General features: G+C 46.4%; 1 protein-coding gene across 1 annotated transcript in view; it reads left to right on the top strand.

Annotated features, from left to right (window-relative positions):
- Positions 1-25,895, top strand: part of SLC35F4 (solute carrier family 35 member F4) — a 205,705-nt gene that overhangs the window by 59,502 nt on the left and 120,308 nt on the right. The gene's annotated exons all lie outside the window — the stretch shown is intronic.

Here is a 25,895-nt window from a genome sequence, read left to right as displayed (position 1 = left end):
TGGCACCTTCTCTACTTTCTAGACACTGTCTTTCCCCCTAATGTCATAAAAATACAATCGCCAAATTGATACACAGTGCTGAGGCTCTTTCCGCACAGCAAATATATAGTGCAGTGGTGGTGAACCTATGGCACGGGTGCCAGAGGTGGCACTCAGGAAACCCTCTCTGTGGGCAGCGCCCAGTGCTACACATCTAGAGCTGGCAGGGGCTGCTGGGCTCGATTATCAGCATTAAACCTAAGACCCGGTTTGGGAGGCCCAGTTTTGTTAAGCACTGTTAAACCCACTGATTTTCATCGCGAGAAAGAACTAAAGGCGTGATCCCTTTACCTGGGGAGTAAGCGATTTGGCAAAACCCTCCTAGCATCATTGATACACCCATTGGAAGAGTTGCACAGTTGCTTCAAAGCAAAACCACCGTTACCACCAGAAGCCTACTTCTGAGGTAACACCGCCTGGGCCCGTTTTCTAGCGAAAACCTCAGTATTCCAGGTTAAATTGCGTGTTGGCGCTGCGATAAATAAGTGGGTTTTCGCGTTGCAGTTTGAGCACTTTCGGTCTCAAAAAAAGTTCGTCATCACTGATATAGTGGGTTGCAGTTGGTATAAAGTAACCTGTTTTCCTGTTTTCACAGTCACATGGATCCGTGCAGGCAGCGATGAGGAGCCACAGAAACAGTCACGAGGGCTGCTGTTGTGCTTTTCGCGCAGAGGCGTCTCTTTTTAATTTACTTCCACCGTGCATAGCTTCACGCAGTCTGCACAAATGAACCCCCATCCATGCTGATGTCTCACAATGCGACCATCTGCACCCTGCGTAGCTTCCAGTAGATGTAAGCGCAACATTTTAAAAAAAAGGAAACAGAGGCATACATATATACTTATACATAAGCCTTTATTGGCATAGACGAAGAAAAGAAATATAAATCAGGAGCAAATGCATGAAGATGTAAGACCAAGTTGTTATTCCACGGGCTGGGGGAGGCGGCGTGATGTGTCGCCCCTGTCCCTCCCTTTATCATTCTGGGGTCTGTGACATATACCGTCCCCTCTCGGAGGGTTTTTTTACTAATAGTTTTAATGCTGGGCGCCATATGGTTCATACAGAGCAGCTGTAATTTTATATTTTGTATGATGTTAATGATTTTAAAATGTTTATTGTTCTTGCGATGTGTTTTGTAATATGACGTGTCCCGTAGAGCCCTTAGAATTTTATGGGCGGTTTACTCATCTAATAATAATAATAATATATGTAATAATAATAATAATATGTAATAATAATAATAATAAATAAGAATTTGCAGGGAGCACAACAAATGCGTTCTACTGAGGAACTCTCAACTATTTCATAATGAAATTGGCGACCTCTTCACAAAAGCGAGGGGGCCGAGTTGTTTTAACAATAGAGATAACCTGGTCAGATCAGGCAGCCCAGATTGGAAGAAAAAATGTAAGTTGAGGTGTATTTAGATCTGATGTTATCAAATCTGGTGCAGTGCAAAGAGTTGGTGAGAGTCAGGGTTTCCGCCCACACATTAAGTTTGCAACTGCATGACGGGTACAAATTGAGGGAACCTACCCTTTAATGGGCAGAGGGCATAACGTTAAATGTGCCAATGGTAAGGGCTCTCCGCTAGCGGCGTGGGTTAGACCAAGTATGGAAGTGGTAGGCCATCGTCTCTGCTCAAATGGAATTAAGTTGTGTTAGAGAGCAGGTTAAGTTTGGCTGCTAGATGTAAATTTACAAATTCTAGATCTAAAAGCGATCGGGCTTATTATGCAGCTTCTGAACCGGACATTAGGTAAGAGGTGATTCAATAGGCATGCCGATGGAAATGATCTTTCTCTCGATTAGAAAAAACCAGGGGTTATGCTCGCGTGTCTGTAGTGTCAATATAGGATAGGGAGGCGTTGGATGGCAGGTGGTGAAGGTGGAGCCAAAATCTGAAGGCTCTAAAGCCAAAGCTTAGAGGCGAATAAAGTGACTCCCACCTGACCATTTTAGATTGTGAGGGCTGCAATGGGATTTTTGAAAAGACTCACTATTGAGTGTGATTCTCAAAAAAAACCCAGTTTGGAAAATAACACACAGAGACGGTTCGGGTTAGTGGCCGGGATCTGTGCAAAGTTCCTTCCCAAATGTGGTTTTACCATCCTACACCCGTGTTTATTGGCCCGTTCAGGGTAGCCTAAGGCAGTGATAGGCGGGCCGAGAACCTTTTAGAGGCGAGTGCTTAACCTACAACCCAAAATCAGTTATTTCTTGCAAAAGTGCCAACAGCGAATTTAACCTGAATACTGAGGTTTTAGTTTAGAAACCGGTTGGCTCCAAGGGCGTTTTCGGGGAAGTAAGCTTGGTGAAGAAACCATGGAATGCCGAATGGGTGAATCACTGATCCTAGGAGGGTGTACTCAGAAGCAAGCCCCATGGCCAGCAACGACTTACTCCCGGGTAAAGGATCGCTTTAGCTCTTTGCATGAAAATTAGTGGGGTTACCGAAGCTTGGGGTTACCTGCACTGCTTCCCCAAAACTAGGTCTTAGGTTTAATGCTTATAATGGAGCCCAGCGGCCCAGGCCAGCCTAGATGTGTGTGGGAGGGGGGGGTTACTCTGCGAGTGCCCACAGAGAGGGCTCTGGGTGCCACCTCTGGCACCCGTGCCATAGGTTTGCCACCACTGATATAGAAGACCCCAACTTTCAGAGTGGTACACCACCAATATTTAACCTGAACTCAGAAAAGCAAAACATATAGTTCTCATGCTTCTGCAAATGTGGTATTTAAACCCATTACCTTGATAAATGCTGTATTCTTGTAAATTTTTTGAGCGGGAAGCCGGTCAGCTTTAGCTTCTTCACAACTGTAGCGGACCTGTCTAAAGTCAAGTCGACTCCAGTAGCAGCTATCCGAATTCAGGCTGGAATACAATGACATGGGCAATTAGCATCGCAGAAGTAAAGAGCAATGAAGTGCCAGTCTAGCCCAGTTTTGACTTTGTTGTGTCAGTGATACATAAACTACTAGCCAAGCAGTAAACTAGAAAACTAACAGCCTCGCATTCTCCTAAGGCGGGGTGTCTGGGATCTAATGATTCACTCCTAAGTTTGTGGACAACCAACTTGGCAAGCAACAGTCCCTCTAAGACGGGGTCTGCAACCTGCGGCTCTCCAGATGTTCGTGGACTACAATTCCCATCAGCCTGCCAGCATGGCCAACTATGCTGGCGAAACTGATGAAACAATCCATCTAGGCACGGATTGCTACTCAGAACTCTCCGTAGGATTATGCCACAGGTGTCAAACTCATGACCCTCAGATGTTATGGGGGGGGATGATGGCGGCGGGGATGATGGGAACTGTAGTTCATAACATCTGGAGGGGCCGTGAGTTTGACACCAATGGGTTATGCGGAAGCTCACTTGCAGCGTGGAACTGAGCAGCAGCAAGAGCTCCCCTGCTGGGCAGTCACCAACCTGCGCGAGGGTACAAATAAGGTGCTTGTGTGGCCACAGGGCAGTGCTGCTTAGAACATTGGCTGGGGAATTATTTCCCAGAATGCACATGTACAGTGGACCAATGGTACAGCACTAAAATACAACATATTTCATTAAAGGGCAAGATTTGAATCCAGTAAGCACCTTCACAACCCACAAGATTTCCAGATCTAAGATTTCAACAGTCCGCGTTCCCTCAGTCAGATACAAGGCTGTTTGTGTTTATTTATTTATTTGGTTTTACCTACCGCCCTTTCCCAACAAGCTGGGTTCAGGATGGCCTCGATCAAAATTCACAACCATTAAAATATAAAATCCCAATCAGTAAACATCAGTAACATTAAAATCCCAATTAGTAAATCTCGTAAGCCTCAAACACAGCAAGGCAGACCAGTCAGAAAGAAAAGGCCAAATAAATCCCTAGTTGGAAAAGGAGAAACAAATGGTACAAAGAATAAATGCGGGGGGGGGGGGGGAGATCAGCAGGATGGAAACTGTCACTGCCCCCAATTGTATCTCACGAGACAGCTTTGTAAAATCTTATACCTTGGAAATCTTACACATAATTGATGAACAAGCGAAGAAATGATTCTGCACATGAGTAAAATAGGTTAAACCAGTTCCTGAAGGGTACTAACCTAGGTCGAGAAAACCATTGTTATTCCACTGCAACCAGCTTGATCCCAGCTTCGGTGAATCATCCTGTGCCTCTTCACAGCTCGTTTGATTGGCTACTGTTCTCTGACCCGCGGGCCCGAAGGTGGCGTTTTTTGATTATTGGCTATGCGCTGTGCCGAAACACTCAGCTGTGATTGGCTGAATAGAGGGGGACTCCTGGCACCAGAGATTCCGCACTTTACTGGAATCGAGCTGAGTTAGGCTGGTTCCCTGAAAAGTAGTAGTTCCCAACTGGAGTCGGAATTTGACCCGTTACTGCGGTAGCTGGTACAAAACCGTCGATCCCAGTGGTTGTCGCGGGAACACCAAAGTGCGGCCGCCAGCTTCAGGAAACTTAGATGCGATAGCAAGTCTTGAGAATAGAGCCGAATACCTTCTACAGAGTAATACCACTGGTTCATCAAAGACCTTACTGTCTACCCAGACTCGCAGCAGTTTAACAGGGTTTTGGGTTGAAACCTTCCACGTCAGATACTTTGTGGTCTTTCAACTAGAGACGCCTGCAATTGCTCCTGGTAACTTCGAATGCCGCAGGGCTTTGCCCTTTCAAGGCCGCATCTCCTCGCATTACCAGACTTGAATCTTGCTGTTGATTGCAGAATGGCTGTCCACAAGAAGTATTCCTTTAAAAATATCCAGTCGTTTAATCGCGCATTTCGCGACACCATCACTATTATCTTCGCTGAGCTGCGAAATGGTTGGTGGTCAAACGCATCACCGTGGCCCACTGGCCCGACTGGATGGCCAGACATCCCGTCCCTTGTGGAGTGATCGGACCTGAAAGACAAGATGGGTCAAAATCTTCCGCCGGGGAAACTGACAGCACGTCTCCTCCCAGCTAAAAGTGATGAGAGACACAAAATCTCAAGAGGTCTATGATTCTTAAAAGATGGAGCATTTCCCTTCTTCAGCAAGGTAGATTTTTTAAAAAATGCCATACATCTGGGTAATAAGTAATCTCACTGTCACCAAGAAGCGTTTTGACGACTCGAGGAAATTAGTGTGGAGATACCTGGGATCAGGCTGTTAGCAAAAAGCTTTTGGTTGGATGGTTGCTAAACTCTACCAGCTTTTCCATGTTCCAGTACACAATAAACAGACTGCGGAATGAAGCCAGATAAATAGAAGTCTGGTCACCCGGCAACTGATAATACGGAATGGTCACTTCAACGGCACTGCCCAAAGCTCTTCTGCCTCAGACTCAAGAGGGACTGGGGCTCGGTGACAGAACTTTACTTGACCAAGAGATTAGTCCAATTCATTTGTCTCTCTCTTTTTTTTTTGGCACAACTCACTCTTAGTTGAGTAATTTTTGACATGAAGTAGTAATAACTTCATTGTATCAAGAGCTGAACAAATATCAGGTATGGCAAATACGTTTTCTCCCAAAAGCTTGAAATTTTTTTGTGAATGCAAGTTTCTGTCTACAAAAATATTCCAGCATGAAGTGGTTCAGTATTATAACCCGTTTTTGGTTTTCTGGACCCCAATAGCAACTAATAAAAATAATTCCAAGATTTTAATTCATGCTGATACAAGGTAAAAGCTACAAGCTATTAAAACATTAAGCAAGATGAAAAAAACAAAACAACTGCCCAAGTAGGCATAGATACAACACAGCACTGCTTGGCTTAGCAGAAGCAGTCATCAAGAATTTTTAAGTTTTCAGTCGTCTGGTGAATGTTACTTGTATTTCCAGGAGGAAGAGGTTGATGATGATTGGAATTAATGGCGTTTGTGATATTGAGTATACCAGGATTTCCAAGGTCTCTCCATGACAAAAGGCAGTAGAAAACTGAATTACCCTATGGTCTCAACTGCACCTTCTCTCATAACCATGGGCTATGCCCAGACAAAGAATGGTGAAACAAAGAGGGGCTTTTGGATGTGGAAAGACAACATGACAGGAATAAAGTTAAAGAGTTTTCTTATCGATCCAAAATTACTCTAAATAAGACTGTTCTGATGCCTTATATGAAGTACTTAGATAATCCCTGATTATAGAAGAACTTGCACTGCGTTAAGATGTAATGTCTTACCCTCTGCCATCTTCTACGGTAAATACAAGGAATACCTCTAGCAGAATGTAGCACATTATGGAGAAGGAATCCCACTGAGTCAATGGAAGTGTTTTATTCAAGTGTAAGATTTATATAAGTATTAGAGAGCCTCATTATATACCATTAAAGGTTGAATTGAATTGAAGTAGAAGGCCTCATTACTCCTATGGTTTCTTGCTTGCTTTCTAGGAAGAGATAGGGTCTCCCTGATGATTATGTTAACAGATAGGAAGGAGGAAGTGCTTATAGCCATGGTGGCCGAACCTTTGGCCTCCAGATGTTATTTATTTATTTATTTATTTATGTATTTATGTATTTATTCATTCATTCATTCATTCATTCATTCTATTTATACCGCCCTCCCCAAAGGCTCAGGACTACCATTATGGACAATTCCCATCCAATTCCCTACAATTATGGACTACAATTCCCATCAATTCCCTACAATTGGCCATGCTGGCAGGGGGCTGATGGGAATTGTAGTCCACTAACTATCTGGAGGTTAAGCACACTGGCCTAAGAAGCAGGGGTCTGCAACCAGATGTTGTTCATGGCTGCGGCAACCTCGCGGCTCTCAGATGTTCATGGGCTACAATTCCCATCAGAACCTGACAGCATGGCAAATTGGCTGTGGTGGCAGGGGCTGATCAGTTCATGAGCATCTGGAGGAAACGCGAGTTACAAATCCTATTGTAGCAAATTTGTGAGTAAAATTGAAAAATTTGGAGGCTAGTCGTTTATAATTTCATCAGGGATATTTATACTTTAAGAATACAAATGCTACTGGAAGGTTTTGTATTATTTTTTAGCATTATTTTTATTATTACATCTGTAGTATGCACAATGGTGCTTTTATTCCCTGGTCTTGGACCACATAAATGAATAAATGGAACAACAGAGCATCTTTGGCAGGCAGAGAGTCCCAAGGTTCTGTTCCTGGCATCGCCAGCTCAAAAGGACCAGGCAATAAGTGGCAGACAGACCTCACCTGGAGACCTCAGAGGCGTACCAGTCTTATAAACAAGACTGACTGTGATGAACAAATGGCTCGATTCAGTGTTCCTTCATATATCCCTTACATCTTGTGAAGCATACTTGGAGGAGCACTGTTGCTTATGGAGGTATAATGGAGGCACTTGCTGCTTCTGCAACAGCTCTGGCGGCACAAGTCCTAAATGCTTATTCCTGATGCTGTTTCATAATAAAGAAACCATCTGAACACAGGGTCTCATGATTGAAGAAGAAGAAGAAGAAGAAGAAGAAGAAGAAGAAGAAGAAGAAGAAGAAGAAGAAGAAGAAGAAGAAGGCGAAGACGAAGAGAAGGCGAGAGCGAAGAAGAAGCGACGAAGAGGAGGAGGAGGAGTTTGGATTTATATCCCCCCTTTCTCTCCTGCAGGAGACTCAAAGGGCTGACAATCTCTGCCCTTCCCCCTCACAACAAACACCCTGTGAAGTGGGTGGGGGGGCTGAGAGAGGCTCCAAGAGCTGTGACTAGCCCAAGGTCACCCAGCTGTGGCGTGTGTGGGAGTGTACAGGCTAATCTGAATTCCCAGATAAGCTTCCACAGTTCAGGCGGCAGAGCTGGGAATCAAACCGGTTCCTCCAGATTAGATATCACGAGCTCTTAACCTCCTACGCCCATGGCTGCTCCTTGAGACTTGTCTTTTGGCTGCTATTACATATCTAGGGACCTGACACAATCCAGGGACACAACACAATATGATCTAGAAACAAGTCCACACAAACTCATTTTGTCACCCGAGGGTGCTGTGTGGTTTCGGGCTGTATAGCGTGTTCTAGCAACATTCTCTCCGGCGTTTAGCCTGCATCTGTGGCTGGCATCTTCCAGAGGATCTGATGCCGGCAGATGCAAGCAACGTCAGAAGAAAATGCTGCTAAGACTAACCGCTAACCGAGCTAACACTGCATTCGATACCATTGAAAGCCCAGCCGACAATACATTTGTCACCAATCAAGGTTTAGGCATGGACACCTCTGGCCTGAGGGGCAGTAATTTCCCAGGCCCTTCCAGCCTCCTAAAGAGACCTCTCTGCATTTTACACACCAGCCATTTCTCAGTATTTGGTTTAAGAAGTCAGGTTTTCCCCCAGAGGTTTTTTGCCCTTCGCCTCAGGCTGAAGATTTTTCCTTGCCCCAAAATGATGCAGATTTTTCCTTACCCCAAAACGATGCTCCACAATGCATATGCTGCGGTGTATACTTGAGCAACCTGTGGCGACTGTTGTGGTCCTCTATGTAATATATGGGGATGGCGTTTTGAAACCTCCTCCAGCCCAAAGAGAGAATCAAGGATCACGAGTCTTCAGTATTTTCTTATACCAGCGATGCTTTTCAGGCGCATCTAAGTAAGAGGCACGGTTTTATCCAAAGCAAGCCTCAGCGTGCGACCACCATTATCTCGGAATTCCCCTGCCTCAGTAAAACCTTTACTGCGAATGATGATGGTATTATCTTCTACATATATAAAGGCAAAGAGCATATTGGCGATGACTTTTTTTAAAGAGATGTGCAGACGCATGAAGCAGAAGGGGTAGGCGCAGTGGCGTATAAATCAGTGCAAGAGCAGCAGTGGGCGTGGGGGTTAAGAGCTTCGTGTATCTAATCTGGAGGAACGGTTTGATTCCCAGCTCTGCCGCCTGAGCTGTGGAGGCTTCTCTGGGGGGGAATTCAGATTAGCCTGTACCTCCCACCTGCGCCAGCTGGGTGACCTTGGGCTAGTCACAGCTTCGAGGGCTCTCTCGGCCCACCTACCTCACAGGGTGTTTGTTGTAGGGAAGGGGCAAGGAGATTGTCAGCCCAGCACGAGGTCTCCCTACGGGAGAGGGGGGATATAAATCAAACTCCTCCTCCTCCCTCCTCCTCCTCCTCCCTTCCCCTCTCCTCCTCCTCCTCCTCCTTCATCATCTCTATCATCATCATTGTAGCGGACCCAACTCACGGTTTCTAAGCGCCCCGCTGTATTCTTTTTTTGCATGGTGGGCTTTATTGCTGTATAAAACACTGTACAATTCCAAGCTCCTCAGCAAAAGAATCAAACAGAACTGCCACAACGATCAACCACATACATCCCGATTCCCCCACATGATGCTCTTGAGTGCCATTAACCTGTGAACCTGGTGCTCTGCCAGGGTTTTGAGAAAGTGGGCAGGGCTAGGTGGGGCTGTGACCTAGCAGGGCTTCTGATTGGCTGTGAAGCACAGCAGGGCTTCTGATTGGCTGTGCAAGTTGCTCTGGCAGCACAAAGGGGTCTTAGGTTACTTACTTGTTGGCTGCTATTCCATATACAACAGTTCAACAGCTTATTATCTAATGCTCCACAGTGCCCGGTATATAGTGATTTTAGGCCATTAAAGAGGAAAGGCAAAAAACCACTAAATAACTATTTAATCAAAAAGGAAGACCAGCTGATTGAAAACTATCACTGTCTAACTGCAGGCTGAAGATTTGTACACAAGATAACATTTTAAAACAATGTCTTCATTTTTAGTCGCGTTAAACAGAGTTTCTCCCTGAAATGCTGAATTTACTACTAGGTAGTAAATGAAATGGAGTCTATCATGGATGCATTGGTTTTAATGAATGCCAATGAGCTAAAGCTGACTATCAAAAAGAGATTGTATGATCGGTATAGCCACCCTGATGCAGCAGGCTAATAAGCGCTGCTCTCCCTTGCACTTGGGTATACCATTAAAACCTATACCATGGCCAAGTATTTCCATTTGGTCTTAGAACCAAATTGCGGCGAGCCCTGACCCTTGCCAAGGTGCAATATTCTCCCTTCAGCTACCACTCAGGGCAGGAGATACAGAAAGTGCAGCAATGAAAGATTTTGTCCCTGCAGTTCAGCTTCACGAAGAATCAATCCAACCGCGTGATATTATTACACTGCCGTTACACGAGTTTAGCCAGGAATAAATATCTAAACCGTGGTTAAAACCCCCCATTGATAATATTATCTATCAATTGTGGTAGCGATGTTGGATTGTGGTTCTGCAAGTGTATTGGAAGCTGGCTAACTTTTGTGCCTCTGTCAGCAAGCGGTTATAACTGTACTGGAGATTGTATCATTACACTGAGGTGCATCATTTTCTGGTATATTGCTGCTGTTTTAATTATGCCACTAAAAGGTTTATATATATATACTAGAGTTATGCATGACCTCACTTCTGAGATTACACCCTGCCTTTCTCTCCTGTAAGGCGACTCAAAGGGTAACTTACAAACTCCTTTGTTAGGATAGAATTTATCCACGCCAAAGATCTTACTGTCTTTGCAGTAAGAGAAATTATATTCTTTAAGAGTAACATAATATTGTTCTTTTCATCTCCTTCGTACCAATGAAGTTAACCCCAACTCTTCTTGAGCACTGCCTCTTAAAGAAAGGTCACCATTTTGCCATTCAAGACTTTGGGCTCTTTCTCAGCAGTTACTTCAAGAATTATTTTGAGACTGAGATTGCAAATTCTCCATTCTGAAACTTTCCCCAACCCTTTTGAGCTGTTTGCTAGCTGGAGATCAGAAAGGGTCTTTCAATTCTCATGTCCTCCTGTTTTTCCTCATTTTTCATGGGGATCCTAACTCTACCAGTTAAACTCCAAAAGGAGCCATTACAATAACTTTGAGCTTCCAATTGGTTTCACCGATACCCCTTACAATAATGGAAGAGGTTCCATCAACAGCTTGTTTCACAGGCCAAAGATAGATGAACTAAATCAGGGGCAGCTTTACAAAACTCAGCCCAAAGCAGGTTTACATTGTGTGACTGCAGAAGCTTCGTAAACATAAATTATGTCCTACGGAGAAAAGCTTGTCAGGAGCGAAGAGCAATGAGTTGAAGTTTCACCCTATGCATAAATCAGAGCCTTGAAGCATAATCTCTTATATCTATATAAAATAGAGCTTCTACAGAAGCTTCTTAAAGATGCTGTTACGAAGTCCACTTGGTAAGAGCACTTTGGAGGCACACCAGAAGAGGTCTGTAGGGGTCTCAGAGGAGGTTTAGAAGGGTTCCCATGGTACCGAGGAGCATTGGGCCCCTGGTCTCTGCAATTGGAAGTCAACCTGGTCCATAGACTTGATTGGCGAAGAAAGAAACTAGGCCAGCAAAATAAGAACATAAGGGCGAACTGGATCAAGACCAAGTCCATCGTTTAACTCTGCTGCTTCGCGGTGGCCCACCAGGTGCCTTTGGAAGCTCACATGCGGGATCGCGAAGCAATGTGGCCTTCTCGCGGCTGTTGTCCTGAGCACCTGGTCTGCTAAGGCGTTTGCAATCTCAGATCAAGGAGGATCAAGATTGGTAGCCATAGATCAGTGATGGCCGAACCTATGTACGAAGTGCCAGAGGTGGCACTTCGAGGCCCTCTCTGTGAACACTTAGCGCACACAGAGTTTGTTGTTATGGAAGCGGGAAAATCACCCCCCCACACACACACACAAACATATATATCTAGGCTGGCTTGGGGCACTGAAGGCCGACATGCACGCTTACTGTGTGGTGAGCGGGGAGGGCTGGCGGGGCCTGTGCCAATGCTCCCGAGTAGTTGCTGCCGAGGCGGTAGTGTGGTGCAGAGGCAGAGATACTAGAGAGGCGCAAGAGCAGTGCTTGGCGGGACTTATGGAGGCTACAGCAGGCTGGCCCTGCTTGGCGGGTGGGGTGGAGGAAAGAGGGGAGCCCGACCGTTTTTCCTAAACTAAAACCTCAGCGTTCAGGTTCGTTGCGGGTTGGCACTTTTCGCGATAAATAGGTGGGGTTTTGGGTTGCAATTTGGGCACTTTCGGTCTCATAAAAGGTTCACCATCACTGCCATGGATGGACTTCTCCTCCATATAAATCTGTCAAGCCCGCTTTTTTAAAAGCTATCCAGGCTAGTGGCCATCACCACTTCCTGTGGCAGCATATTCCAAACAGAAAAGGAACTAGGCCAGCAAAATGCTGTAACAGAGGTTAAAAGAGAGTAAGAAAAACAGGATTTCTATGTGGCACTAGATTAAAATGCTATCTTTGCAAAAGATATAGTTGACTAATATTCCAAGAAGCTGGTCATAAGAGCTTCTCCCACTCTCTGTTGAGCACTAAGCTACAAGTATTGGGGGGGGGGGGATACATTTGAACATGACAAGAGACACACCACGCTGGCACATGAGAAACTAATACTACGGAACCAGGAATACAACTTGTGACTACATACCTGCACATACCCTACATTTCCTTCCCGTGTTTCCCAGGCCACCCAAGATAATCGGGATAGTGGGGTCAAATTCCAGCGCACCAGTTCGCGAAGGGCGTTTTCAATTTCCTACCGGACATACATTCGGGTGGAAGCCGTGCTGAACTCTGGTGGCGTCGTCTTAGTCTTTAAGCTGGGCCGGTTAAGCTGTGCGATGGAAGAAAGAGCGACGATGAAACCAAAGAGGGGCAGAGTCCTGGCACTGCAGCCTGCTGAACTACCACCCTCCATCAGAACACTGCTCCAGCTTGCTTCCTGCAATACGGGGGTTTCCCTTCTATCAAACCTGGCCCACATTTTATGTGTTGCGCGGGTTTTCAGGCTTAATTGGCGTGGTCTTTTGCTCCTAACATTTAAGCCTGCGTCTGTGCGGGCATCTTCAGGGGCACGGTGCACAGGATTACACCATTTGAAGTCTGACTGGTTTCATTTGGTTTTTTTGCTTGATGAGTGGTTAATTCCAGGATTACGCTTATTTCTGCTTACGCCAAGATGTCAGCTTTGCTTTGTTCAAGGGTCAACCCTTTTGAACTCAAGTAGGGACGGGCCGCTTTCCTTGCATGTAGTAAGAAAATAATGACCTAAGAAAAAGCTTCCTAAGAGGAATTTCTCTGTTGTTTTGCCTCCATCTATTGAACCCAAGCGTTTCTCCCTGCTGCATATTAATTTAATGTTCTAAGCCCCGACACCTGATCTCCCTCAAATTAGGACGTTCCTACCTCGCCTGTTGTAGCATCTCCCCTTTCAGATGAAGTAAGTGGCATCCCTTCATCGTATTCAGCATCAAACATCGCCTTCAGTTTCCGGCTTCTTATCCATGCGCTGCTGCTTCTTCTCCTCGTCTTCCTCACAACTTTTTCCCTCGTCATCCGCTTTCACCCTCTTAGCTTTCCACCTAATAATAAAAAGGAGGAATTCGTCTCATTGATATTTTTCAAAAATGCCTACAAGGCAACTGGACAAAACTTGTCTTACCATTCCGCGTCTGGAGACAAAAAGAAAAGATATTATTTTTAGGTGTATGTCACGACACTGTACCTATTATGACAAGTTCAGGGGAAGGGGTTACTTCTTAAAAGGAGACACAAAATGAGAGGCCACATTTTGGACAGAAGAAAAAAGAAAAGAAAGAAGAAGAAGAAGAAGAAGAAGAAAGAAGAAGAAGAAGAAGAAGAAAGAAGAAGAAGAAGGAAGAAGAAGAAGAAGAAGAAGAAGAAGAAGAAGAAGAAGAAGAAGAAGGAGGAGGAGGAGGAGGAGGAGGAGGAGGAGGAGGAGGAGGAGAGTTTACAAGCTCCTTTCCCTTCCTCTCCCCACAACAGTCACCTTGGGAGGTAGGTGGGCCTCAGAGTTCTGAGAGAACTGTGACTAGCCCACGGTCACCCAGTAGGAATGTAGGAGTGCGGAAACACATCTAATTCACCAGATAAGCCTCTGCCACTCAGGTGGAGGAGTGGGAAATCAAACCCTGTTCTCCAGATTCGAATCCACCTGATCTTAACTACTACACCACGCTGGATATGTACCCAATTGTCCTCAAGGAATCTCCGCATTTGGATATATGCTCCATTTTCCTCAACTGTTAAGGAATCTCCAGTTGGTGCACTCTTTTCCCTTCTTATGTTCTAATAAAGGGCTTGGTCTCTATGCCCTGATGTTGGCCCTCCAGAGGTATTGGTTGGCCACTGTGTGAGACAAGAGACTGGATTAGACAGATCCTCACTGGTCTGATCCAGCAGGAGTCTTCTTACGTTCTTATGAAAGCCTCTATGCCCTGTTGTTGGACCTCCAGAGGAACTGGTTGGCCACTATGTGAGATGGGATGGTGTACTAGATGGATCACTTCATTATGTTCTAATGAAGGCCTTGGTTTCTGTGCCCTGTTGTTGGACCTCCAGAGGAACTGGTTGGCTACCGTGTGAAATGAGATGTTGGACTAGATGGACCATCAGTCTGACCCAGCAAGATCTACTTGTGTTCCTTGTGACTTTGGGCCAATAGCACTCCGCAACCTAACCTACCTCACAATTTTTTGTGAGGATAAAATGGAGGAGAAGAGAATGATGTAAGCTACTTTGTGTCCCCACTATGGCCAAAAAATGGGGTATAAGCAAAGTAAATAAATAAATGAACCAAGTCTACTCTGAGCATTAGTTTCGAAACCTCACTACTAACTCTCTGCCTGTTGCAAGTGCTGAATCTCTTATATGAGGATCATACCAGGAAGCCCCACCTTCAAAGACTGGGGTTGGCTACCTTGCTACAGAGGCGGTGCTACTTTCTGTATAAATCCCAACGAAGTAAGGGTTTGAGTATGCAAAGATTGTTCCTGTGTCACCAGGGTTTGAGGAGAAGGAAAGGCGGAGTATTGTTTTTTCTTCCAACGAGGGATGAAGCAATTTTATGCAAAGCATAAGATTTTCCTATAGTGTGTTCCCCCCACACATTGCTTTCTATTTTCTCCTGTGGCCTTTGATGCCCTGCTTTAAAGGAACCTAGCTGCTGCTGCTGCTGCTGCTGCTGTTTCTTCTACTACTACTACTACTACTACTACTACTACTACTACTACTACTACTACTACTACTACTACTACTTGCCACCTTGACTTTGGGTATGGCAAAAATGTAAAAGATAGATGATCTCTAGATGAATTCCTGGCTGAGGTAAATTTTGAACCAGAGCAGCACTTTCTTCGAACCCCTGCCCTGCTCTTGGGTCAACCTACATTTGATTCAGCTGAATTTCTGGTTTGCCTCAGAGAAAGCAAACCTGTGAACCAGGCCCTCTGCAATGTAACTGTTGATTTGGCCAGACGGCGCAGGCTTTCCCCCTCACAAAGTAGCTTGACAGGCGGCGTGGCACTGTCATGAAGAGGAGCAGGGGCTGAAACTGTTCTGCTTCGCATCCCTCATCTATTGGAGCTCGGGGGTTTTCTGTTTTGCCATCCTGCAGGAGTTTACAGAGCCTGTAAGTGAATATATTTATAGCAGGAAAACACATTTTTCAGTTTAGGAGTGTAACAATACTTAATCATTTCGTGTTTGTATATTGGTTCAGCACAGCGGCGTATGGAGAGAAAATGGCGCCCAGAGACAAGACTTCTTTGGATGCCCCCTCACTGTGTGCACTTTGGGGGGTGGGGCTTGGGTGCGGGGCCCGAGCTCCGCCTTCCCTCCCTGCACCCTGACTTCTGCCCTCCCGAGAGCCTGTTGGGGCTTCTTCGGCCCCACCCACATCGATGATGACATGGCTGGGGCCGAGGGAGCCCGAAGACGATAAGGCAGCAGAACTTCCTGCAGCCTCGTCGACTTCCCGAAGGCAGCTGATTATGTGTGGGGCCATATTTTGCGCCCCCACGTGACCAGATTAGTTGTCCCTGGGGACAGGGTTATCCCTTGTCCCTGGGCAGATACGCCACTGCTTTAGCATTCTTCGGGCCAATAAGACGGCGAGATCAGGTCTGAAACCGGTGGCTGATTAGCCCAAAGGATTATTGGTCTACCATTAGTTTGTCTGAAGGATTATTGGTCAACACTATTTTGTATATGAGGTAGCATAATATCCTGTGAAGATGCTTATAAACATCTAGGAAAAATTATAAGATGTGGGGAGAGTCTACAGTATTGGGTTTGATGTTGGATTGTTTAAACTGATTTTGGAAGATACGTAGAGTATTGAGGATAAATTAGTTTTATGTTATTCAGTACTGGGGCACTGCTAGCTGGTAGATGCAACGTGGTTGTTTTTTAAACCTTTAGGTAATGACTGAACATCTCTGTCGCTCTTCATGTGAGGGAGTGTCACGATCCTCTGTCTTAGCTTGGGTCCTGCCATATTTCTGTCTCCTGAATGTTTACTGCCGTAAGGGTGTGGCGGAGACTCTCAGAATATTTAAAAAAATAAACAACAACAACAACAACAACAACAACAATAATAATTTATTAGTTTTGTATACTGCCCTCCCTCGAAGGGCTCTGGGCGGTTAACAACGTATAAGTAGAGCACAATTTAAAACATCAGTAATTCACGGTACAAACTTATGGCTCTATTAACATTAAAACAACTAAAAAAACCCCTGATAAAACACAGGGTTCTAAATTATAACAAACTAAATTATAACAAAACAAATATAACAAACACCTACCATACCAAAGACTACCACAAGTAGGAAGCTCACAAAAAGCGTATTGTGCAACTCGACAGCCCCAACATGGTGTAGCGGTTAAGAGCAACAGACTCACATTTGGAGGACCAGATTCGATTCCCCACTCTTCCACGTGAGCGGCGGGCTCCGATCTGGTGAATTGGATTTGTTTCCCTGCTCCTGCACATGAAGCCTGCTAGACCGTGGGCTAGTCTCAGTTCTCTCAGAACCCTCTCAACCCCACCATGCCTCACCAGGTGTCTGTTGTGGGGAGAGGAAGGGAAAGGAGTTTGTAAGCCACTTTGAGACTCCTTGCGGTTGAGAAAAGCGGGGTATAAATCTAAGCTCTCCTTCTTCTTGCTACAGGCAAAGTTGTCACTCTCCAAAACAAGGTGACCCCAATGTACTGCGTATGAATTTATGCGGAAAGCATGTGCGATGATTTGCAGACTTTCCAAAGGGATATATAATTTATGCGCCACGTTATGAGAAACCACAGGAGATTTCTGACTGACCACTTCCCTTCCTCCCGAAAAGCTTGACTTAAACGCCTCTTGAAACACTTCCAAAATCTCACTTTCCGCCTAACAGGCTGAGAGCAGCTAGATAACCAGTTCCCAGAGGGACGTTTCTCTCAAGCAGCGAGCGAAAATAGGGGACTTGGAGGAAGAAACATCAATTGCAGCGTTGATGACAGCTCTGCACAGTCCGACAAGAGAATTTACCGGCAGTACGAAAATGACCGAGAAATCCCTTTACTCGACGCGCCTTCACACACAAAATCCCCCCAACCTTGCAAATTACGGCCCCTTCGAGGGAGCATTTCATCTCGCCGGAGAGACAGCAGCTCTCTGACAGTTCGGCCCGGGTTTCAGAGAATCTCTTTTGAATTTCTGAATCGTGAAACGGCGCATAATTCAGCCGCCCTCATTTGTGAGGTCGGCGGCTCCTATTCCCCCCTTTGAAATCCCCAAGGGCAGAAGAATGAAAGGCAGCCTCCGAATAGCCGAAGGACTGAGCTTTCTGCCGGCTCACTCCTCTTAAACTGTTATTACAGCTTCTCGCACAAAGTCTGCCTCTCCCCCCGGTATTTCTCCCCCTCTCCAGGGAGGTCCGCCGGCCTCGGGAGAAAGCAGCTAGCAAAGTTTGATGTAAAAACTGTCAAGGCTTCAAGCTGGGAAAAGTGGACGCGAGTGGAATTTCTCTGCTTTGTGACTGCAGAGTAGCCAAAGAGATTGGGGGCAATTCTGCACACGAGTAAAATAGGTTCGACCCAGTTCCCTGAGAAGGGTGCTGACCTAGGTCGAAGCCATTGTTGTTCCCCACTGCAACCAGCTTGATCCCAGCTTGGAGGGCGGAATCATCCTGTGCCTCTTCGCCGCTCCGTTCCGATTGACTACTGTTCTACGGCCATGTTCCGTCTATCCCCACACACGTTATGAAAAAAACTGCCACAGGAATGGAGGGACGAAGGGGGGCGTTTTTTGATTGGCCAGCTGTATGCATGCCCGAAACACTCAGCTGTGATTGGCTGAATGGGGGACTCCTGGCACCAGAGATTCCGCACTTTACTGGAATCGAGCTGAGTTCGAGCGTGGTTCCCTGAAAAAGTAGTAGTTCCCAACTGGAGTCGGAAATTTGACAGTTACACGGGGCGAAGCTGGTACAAAACCACGTCGATCCCAGTGGTTGTGCAGGGCACTTAGGTCGAATGCAGCTCGAACTTAGGTCGATAACCCAAGTGCGGAATTGACCAGGGGGTCCCTGGACCCAGCACTTAGATGTAGAGGGCCACCGAGCTCTCTGGGGGCTATCAAGACGGTTTGTAGTTTGTGGGTCAGTCATAGACTCTCTCCAGTTGAAGGACCACAAGACCTTTTCTCTGTCTCAGACCCTGAAAAGCCGTTGCCAGAACATATGCAGAGTGTTGGAGACCGTGGTAGGCAGGCCCTCAGGAACCATTGATAGCCCACGCACAGGTCTTAGCAGGTGCAGATGTTTAATGTGCACAGGTCAAGGAATCCAGACAAGGTATTGTCGAAGGATTTCACGGCCGGAATCACTGGGGTGCTGTGTGGTTTCCGGGCTGTATGGCCGTGTTCTAGCAGCATTCACAAGCACATGGACAACTTCAACAGGAAGGAAGAAACCATGAAAATAAACAGAATTTGGCTGCCAGTGTTGAAAGACTCTAGAATCAAGATAGTGACTAATCAGCTCCACAAAACACAGGACAACTATAGACAATAGCAATCAAAGGGAACAAAGACCAGGATACTTCTATTCAGATGCATTCACTTATTGACCTTGCTATCTTTATTTTTACTCCCAGGCTACAGACTTCTTTGTGACTCACATACCAGGCTACTCTATTCAGAGGGCCTCACCTTTTGACCTCACAGTATATATACTCCACTTGCTTTCCATTCCTACCATCAGATCCTCTGAAGATGCCAGCCACAGATGCAGGCGAAACGTCAGGAGAGAATGCTGCTAGAACACGGCCATACAGCCCAGGAAACCACACAGCACCCCAATCCAGACAAGACAAGAAACAGTAACCTGCAAACTAAACCACAGCGCTGCTGCCACCAGCTAGCTGAGCTGCAACCTCTCTTTTCTAGCCAGCCTCCCATTCCCTTGCCCGTTAACCTCTTGCAGATGGGTCACTCTGGTCGGGCTCCTGAAAAGACTCCACATCTATTCTAGTTCGCCCCATAGCTGCTAACCTGCTGCTGCGGCTCCCTTGCTGTAAGCTAGCATGTAGTCTCCTGCATTGCTACTGAGGCTGTGAAGAGGGGGGTAGGGAGGGAGCTGTCAGGATCCCCTCTGGCTCTGTATCCAGTGGCAGAAGAGTCTCAGAGCTAAGCTCTTGCTGGGGAATCTCAGAGCTTGGACCGGGCTGTGGATCCCAGCCTGAATGCTCTACCTGAGCCTGGGGACCTGGTCCTGCAAGAACTTCCGGCTTCTCAGTCTCTGCATCTACAGGTAGTGCCTGAGATTCTGGAACCAACACTGTCCCCTCTTCTCTATCTGAGTCTTCCTCCTAGGTTCCCAGACAGGCCAGACTGAGCCCTAACAACAACAACAACAACAACAGCAGCAGCAGCAGCAGCAGCAGCAGCAGGAGGAGCAGGAGGAGCAGGAGCAGGAGTTTGGATTTATATCCCCCCTTTCTCTCCTGAAGGAGACTCAAAGGGGCTTACAATCTCCTTGCCCTTCCCCCCTCCCAACAAACACCCTGTGAGGTGGGTGGGGCTGAGAGAGCTCCGAGAAGCTGTAACTAGCCCAAGGTCACCCAGCTGGCATGTGTGGGAGTGTACAGGCTAATGTGAATTCCCCAGATAAGCCTCCACAGCTCAGGCGGCAGAGCTGGGAATCAAACCCAGTTCCTCCAGATTAGATACACAAGCTCTTAACCTCCTACGCCACTGCTGCTCCTAAGTGCCAACATAGTTCATTAAGCTTCTTTGGAAGGTTTTCAGGTGACATACCTAATAGCATTGTTTTCAGGTGAGCCATTTCAGGAGGAAAGTCAGGTTCTGAAGTCAGAAAAGCTATCGATACAGACAAGGGGGAAGTAAAATGGTCAAAGGTCTGGAGTCCATGCCTTATGAGGAGAGACTTAGGGAGCTGGGGATGCTTAATTTGGTGAAGAGAAGGTTAAGAGGTGACATGATAGCCATGTTTCGATATTTGAAGGGATGTCATGTTGGTGAGGGAGCAAGCTTGTTTCCTGCGGCTCCAGAGACTAGGACCAGAAGTAGTGGGTTCAAGGTGAAGGAAAAGAGATTCCACCTAAACATCAGGAAAAACATCCTGACAGTCAGGGCTGTTCGACAGTAGAATGGAGTGCCTCGGAGTGTGGTGGAGTCTCCTTCTTCGGAAGTTTTTAAAGAGAGGCTGGATGGCCATCTGTCAGGAGTGCTTGGATTGCGTGTTCCTGAATTGCAGGGCAGGGGTTTGGACTTGATGGCCCTCTGGTCTCTTCCAACTCTGCGATTCTATGATTCTAATTAACTCGATCTTAATTGCCTGCAACACATCCTTACACTTAATGATCTTTTCTAGCTCCTTCATGGCTCCGCCCCCTATTTATTTTCACATTGCACTACAGTGCACGTGATCAACAGGGCCTCCTATTTTACTACCGTGTTTCCCCGAAAATAAGACAGTGTATTATATTAATTTTTGCTCCCAAAGATGTGCTATGTCTTATTTTCAGGGGATGTCTTATTTTACTGTGTTCTGTTCGTCGAGCATGCTTCCAAACAAAAACTTTGCTACGTTTTACTTTTGGGGGATGCCTTATATTTTGCACTTCAGCAAAACCTCTACTACGTCTTATTTTCAGGGGATGTCTTATATTCGGGGAAACAGGGTACCATGAGGCGGGTTGTCGTTTCTGGTCCCGACAGAATAAGGCCTGCTAAAAATCCATAGGAAATATTTCTTTTGTCTGCCGTCTCAACGGCTACAGAACTCCAGATCTGCAGTCTGTTCCAGATTGTTCCCATCTCTCCTCTTTCTTGCAAAACTGCAAACAGCGGGGACAGCTGTGACATTATCGGGTCATCCCTCCCTCCCCGGCAACCTGATATTTCTTTCAGGGTGGCACACCTCCCGATAATGGAAGGGGACAGGTAATTTATCAAAAGGGCACTGGGAGCTCATTCAAAATGCTCTCCGACAAGACTGGATCTGTGTGCTCCTTCTGCAAATGGCTTGCAACGGGAATATTGCATATTGCGAGCGTGTTTGACATCTTCGGAGTAATGCACTTGCGAGGGATGAAGCGACGGCTGTAGAAAAGCAGGTAGAGGTGCGTGGACAGTGATATGAAGACTCCTTGGCAAAGACTCTCCGAGCAAGTGGAGGTTAAAAAAAAATGGGGAAAATGCGCCAAGAAAAGTGGAATTCCCCCAATCTATAGGGATGAGCAAAATTAAAAGAAATGGGCATGCCATTGATTAACCTGGATAGCTTTAAAAGGGGCTTGGACAGATTTATGGAGGAGAAGTCGATTTATGGCTACCAATCTTGATCCTCTTTGATCTGAGATTGCAAATGCCTTAGCAGACCAGGTGCTCGGGAGCAACAGCCGCAGAAGGCCATTGCTTTCACCTCCTGCAGGTGAGCTCCCAAAGGCACCTGGTGGGCCACTGCGAGTAGCAGAGAGCTGGACTAGATGGACTCTGGTCTGATCCAGCTGGCTTGTTCTTATGTTCTTATGATTGTACTTAAATAATTCCTATAATGCAAGTGCCGTTTCCACTATAATTCCTATAATGCAAGTGCAGTGTGTGTGTGTGTGTGTGTGTGTGTGTGTGTGTGTGTGTGTGTGTGTTCAAAACTCCCAGGGAAGTATAAGGGTATGGGACGGCACCATCTATTGTTAATGTTCTTAAGCTGTTTGATGCTGTAAAGTTTTATGATTATTATGATTATTCTGTTTTCTATTATTTATTATTATTGTTGTTGTTCGCCACCCTGAGCCCTGCGGGGAAGGGTGGGTTATAAAACAAAATCTATATATATAAAAATCTATCAGTGCGTTTTCTGCTAACAGGTAATCTCCCAAATTTTCACACAATGTCGCATTTGCGTGTGGCCAGGTTTCCATACTGTTTCCACACCTCCTGTTGTGTACGTGTCACAACTGTGCCAGTTATTGTGTACATGCCACACCTGTGACAGTTGGAACCACAGTTCTGTTCTGCAACAGCGCCATCTGCTGGCTGTCAAAGCAACACCCTCTGATAGAAGGGAAACAACCATACCTTCCTTGAAAACCACTGCCTTATGGAGTGAAAGGGCCCACCCACCCTAGCAGAGGATGGGGAAGGTGAGGGAGGGTCCAGGGGTTTGCTGGACCAAACGCTCTGAAATGCCTCCCAGCGTGTTTTACGCTAGATAATTCGCCTGCAAGGGAAGGGAGTGAAAGGGACAGGACCAGTGACCTGGACATGGGCCACCCACCCTAACAGAGGAAGGGGAACATTAGGGAGGGAAGGGGCAGGGTGTCATGCAAGGGAACGGGAGAGAGGGAGGGGAGCGAGGGGCCCCTTGCCCCTCCCCTCCCTTGCAAGCATTGTTCAATGACACATGTTCGAACTGTTCGCTTTCCCTTTTCTTTCTTTTCCACTTCACCAGACTGAAGCCACAGCACGCATGACCGGGCATGCTAGTATAAAATGCAAAAATAAAATAAACACTACAGGTCTACCATTGCAGCAAGGGAACAGGCTATTGACGAGTTGTAGAACTGTGGTGCCTTCCAGATGTTCGACCACCCATCAGTTTCATCAGCATGGCCAATTGGCCATGCCAGAAATAGGATGGACCCCAAGCTCCTTGAACATCTGGAGAGCCGCAGGTTCCCTACCCCTGATCTATTGGATGTGAGAAAATAAAGAAAAAGGGGGAGGAGGTACCCTCAAAATTGGGCTCCTTTGGCCACCGTTTCCAAATGATCAGAAGGGGTTTGCCTGTGTGTGTGTGTTTAAATGCTGCAGGTCTAATGTTGCAGCAACAGAATATTCTATTGATTTATTGGACGTCAAGAAAAAAGAATGGGAGGGATGCAACTTCACCCAACAGAGTTTGTGGGAAGCTTCCTGTAAACTCCATTTGGGAAGACTACCCACCCCTTTCTGTGTGACTTAGTTCGATCCTACTGGGCAGAGCTCCCGGTTTCAGTTTCTAGTTCTTGTGTGTTACCTAATGCTGATGGTTGCAACGGGTACCTTCCTTGCAAATGAAAGCTGGTGTTTTGGACCACCTTGTCTCTGCTAAATGGAGCGGAGGGCCAGTTCTTGAGTTGATGCTTCACCCCAATTTCCTGTGTAAACAGAAAACCGTGGGGAAACCCCACTGCAAAGCAAACAGTCTCAAGGCAAGCAGTAAGTGCATAAAAACCCGTAGAGTGATATGACAGTACTGAGTTTATGCAAGATTCTAGGTTAAAGAATCTCAGCGATCAGCAGCATTCTTCTTTGCTTTTTAAGCTTCTAGCTTTATTCTACAATTAGAGTAAATTCTCAGGAGAGCACGGCTTCTAAGGAATGTAACGGAGCTTGTTCACACAGCCCTGAACAATTAGCTGTACCGATTCTGGGATCTTGAGATGCAGATTCAAGATGAGCGTAAACTTGCCTTCAGTTCCCCAGACCCTGAAATTCAGTTTAGTGTTTTCAAAACCCTAAAAGGATGCCAAACATGTCTGCTGCGGAAATGGAATGCGTGTTCTGTTGAGCAGAGCGGCCCAACCATCCTACGAGCTCCCTGGTCAGAGATAAGGAATTGCAGGAGAAATTAATATTCCGAGACCCAGAATTTTTCTCATTTTGGGAACATTGATTCCTTACCCCCAGTCTCAGTTAGAATGAATGGAAAAATATATATACATATATAACTTCTTTGTATTTCCTCTTGTTAGGATAACCCTTTTTCTAGAGAAGGGGTCCCTAAAGTTTTTGAGCCTGCCGGCACCTTTGGAATTCCGACACAGGGAGGTGTGTGTAACCACAGGTATATAAAATATGTCAGACAGCAACATTTATATATATATATATATAAATAAATGTTGCTGTCTGACATTTTGTGGTCGGCTTTGCCTCCTGCAACCACCCCCCCACACACATATATAATGTTGCTGTCTGACATTTTGAGATCTAATTCTGGGAAATCTCCAGGCCCCATCTGGAGGTTGGTTAACCCTGGTTGACTTTGGTCTGATCCTGAGTCACAGACGAATGCTGGCAATGGGCTAGGTGCTCTGCAGGATCATAGACCGGAAGACCCCCCTCAACCAGAGGCGTAGCTGGGCCAGAGTGCGCCCAGTGCACACTCTGGCTTTTTCACGGCCTCCCTGCCCACGGTGGCACCCCCCCGCACTTACTTTAGCAAACTGATCAGGCTGGAGAAGAGGCCTGCCTGTGTTTCCTTCCAGGCTGCAAACGACCTGGTGGGAACTACATTTCCCAGGGTTCTCACCTGGCCGTTTGCATCCTGGAAGGGAATACAGGCAGGCTTCTTCTCCAGCCTGCTCGGTTTGCTAAAGTAAGTGTGGGGGGGGGGGTGGTGGTGGTGGAGGAAAGGGAGAGGGGGCGGGGTGGAATTTTCTGCCCCCCACATGACCCAAAGCCTTGCGTCTGGTGCGTGGCGCCCCCCGTCCCCTGGTAGCTCCTCCACTGTCCTCAACCGTCCATTAGAACTGGGGACTGAAAATCTTGCAGTGTTGAAATTCTAATCATATAAAACTGGGATCCCCAATCTTTTTGAGTCTGTGGGGCAGATGTTGATCCCCACAGATTATGTGAAGAACAAAGCATTACATCACCCACCTGAATCAGGCGATTCTTCCATTCGCTGCCTTCCTGACACTCTAGGAATTTCCCCAACTCTCTATGGTCTGACTAGAAAAATCCCCAGAGCAGTCCTGGGGAGAGGGAAGGTGGTGACATCACTTCTGAGCATTGCAAGGTCCGGCACGGCATGGTGGGCACACCACAAAATGGCTGCCGCAGAAGGCGGGGCCAACCACAAAATGATAGCCACAGGTTAACTTCAAAAAAATCTGTACAGCCAATCAAATCTTCAGTAGTCAGTCAGAAGCTTTGCGGGACAAACGGCCTACATGGCCTACTTCCTAAAAACCCTTGATGGGCACCAGTAAAGGTGTCACGGGCGCCATGTTGGGGACACCTAGCATAAGAGATTTCAATGCTGAAGGGGGGTTTCCAAACCTCAGTCTGCCTCGCTCTCGTTTGTGAGGGCGATTCCTCTCAAAACAGGAGGTCTGTGTCAAGATATGGTGAGTGTGTGGTCTGTCCTTGGGAGGTGGCTGCCGGCCGCTTCTGGCTTTCTGCCTGGGATGGAGATTTTCACTTGTAGGTTATCTCTACTTGCCTGTGGGAAACTATGCTTTGTTTATTCTGTATTGCTTTGAGTATTGGCTTTATTTATTCTTGGCGGGAATGTGAAATGCCACTGTGTAAAATCTTCTATCAGAGGTCTGAGACTCTCAGACCTCGCATTGCCTGTATCCAAATATGATTGCCAGCACAATAAAGAACTGAGAACGGTTACTTTGGCCTGGACTTTGCTAGTTCGTTACAGTCTGCGGGGGAAAAGACTGAGAAATAAAAAACCATCAGTTATGGGGGAAACGTTCCCAGTTTCATTTTCGACTGTTGTTTTTTTTAAGATGAAATTTCAAAAGCTCTTAGGACCTGATCGGAGCCCGCACCTGCTAAGGAAAAAGTTCCATCT

This window comes from Sphaerodactylus townsendi, linkage group LG02 (genome assembly GCF_021028975.2).
Source record: "Sphaerodactylus townsendi isolate TG3544 linkage group LG02, MPM_Stown_v2.3, whole genome shotgun sequence".
Lineage (NCBI taxonomy): Eukaryota > Metazoa > Chordata > Lepidosauria > Squamata > Sphaerodactylidae > Sphaerodactylus > Sphaerodactylus townsendi.
The sequence above is the reverse complement of the archived record's forward strand: the minus strand, read 5'-3'. Positions and strand labels throughout refer to the sequence as shown.